The sequence below is a fragment of the Carlito syrichta genome, unplaced genomic scaffold (genome assembly GCF_000164805.1).
Source record: "Carlito syrichta isolate Samal-C Ts95f unplaced genomic scaffold, Tarsius_syrichta-2.0.1 Scaffold308830, whole genome shotgun sequence".
NCBI classification, from domain to species: domain Eukaryota; kingdom Metazoa; phylum Chordata; class Mammalia; order Primates; family Tarsiidae; genus Carlito; species Carlito syrichta.
This window is the reverse complement of record NW_007252926.1, coordinates 237,795-239,610: the sequence shown is the minus strand read 5'-3', so window position 1 is coordinate 239,610 and position 1,816 is coordinate 237,795.

The following is a 1,816-nucleotide window of genomic DNA, read 5'->3' as shown; positions in this document are numbered from 1 at the left end:
TCATTCAGCAAGGGAGAATTAAAATCTTTCCCAGATATCCAATCCCTAAGAACTTATGCTGGCATGAAACCACCTCTACATGAAACACTTAAGAAAGTACTAAACACAGAAGAAAAGGAAAAAAGAACAACGTTCTTCACAAGAGGACAGGGAAAATAATAAAATATACATGAACCGAGCCCAAAACCAAAAGACCAAAAAACCAAATGGAAGAACAACAACTCTATAAGAACTCTATGATAGGAACGAACTCTTACATTTCAATAATTAGCCTGAATGTGAATGGACTAAACGCACCACTGAAAAGACATAGAATGGCAAAACGGATAAAATATCACCAGGCAACAATACACAGCCTTCAAGAGACCCATCTCACTAGAACGGACATACACAGACTCAAAGTAAGAGGATGGAAAACAAATTTTTAGGCAAATGGAACACAAAAGAAAGGAGGAGTCGCGATCCTAATTTCAGACAAAATACCATTTAAGCTATCAAAATTAAAAAAGATACAGAGGGCCACTACATAATGATAAACGGTTCACTCCATCAACAAGAAATATCTATCCAAAACATATATGCACCCAACATAGGTGCGCCAACTTTCATAAAGCAACTTCTAGGAAAACTAAAGAAAGACATTGACTCTAACACCATCATAACTGGGGACTTTAATACCCCACTCACAACCCTAGACAGATCATCACAACAAAAAATCAGCAAGGAGATCCGGAACCTCAATGTGACTCTGGATCAAATGGACTTAATTGATACCTACAGAACACTCCAGCGAAAGACCACAGAATACACATTCTACTCATCACTGCATGGGACGTATTCTAAGATCGACCACATAATTGGCCATAAATCAAGCATAAGCATATTTAAAAGGACAGAAATTCTACCATGACGCTTTCAGACCACAGTGGAATAAAAATAAACATTGACACCAACAAGGTCCCCCCAAAACCCATTAAGACATGGACACTAAACAGCATGATGCTAAACAACTCCTGGGTCAATGATGAAATCAAAACAGAGATCAAAAGACACTTGGAAACAAATGAAAATGAGAAAACATCTTACCAAAAATCTCTGGGATGCCTTAAAAGCTGTAGTAAGAGGGGAATATATATCCCTACAAACACACGTGAAGAAAATGGAAGGAAGACAAATTAACAGGCTAACAAGCCACCTAAGGAAGCTGGAAAAGCAAGACCACAAAAACCCTAATTTCAGCAGAAGAATCCAGATCACCAAAATAAAAGCCCAAATCCAGGACATAGAAGATAAAAAGATAATACAAAAAAATCAATGAAACAAAAAGGTGCTTCTTCGAAAGGATAAACAAGATTGATGGCCCCCTAGCTACACTGACCAAGAAAAAATGAGAAAAAAACCAAATAAACAAAATTAGAAACACAAAAGATGAAGTCACATCTGACCCTGAAGAAATACAAAAGATCATTAGAGACTACTACGTACACTTGTATGGAAACAAACTTGAAAACCCTAAGGAAATGGAGGAATTTCTGACATCACACAACCTACCTAGGTTGGAGCAAGAAGAAAATGAGACCCTAAATAGACCAATAACAATCAAGGAAATCGACTACGTAATAAGAAAACTACCTACAAAAAAAGGCCCTAGTCCAGATGGTTTTCCAGCAGAATTCTACAAGACATTTAAGGAGGAGCTGATACCAATCCTACTGAAGGTATTCCAGGCAACTGAAAAAGATGGAACTCAACCAAAATCATTTTACAAAGCCAACATCACATTGATACCCAAGCCAGGTAAAGACCCAACAAAGAA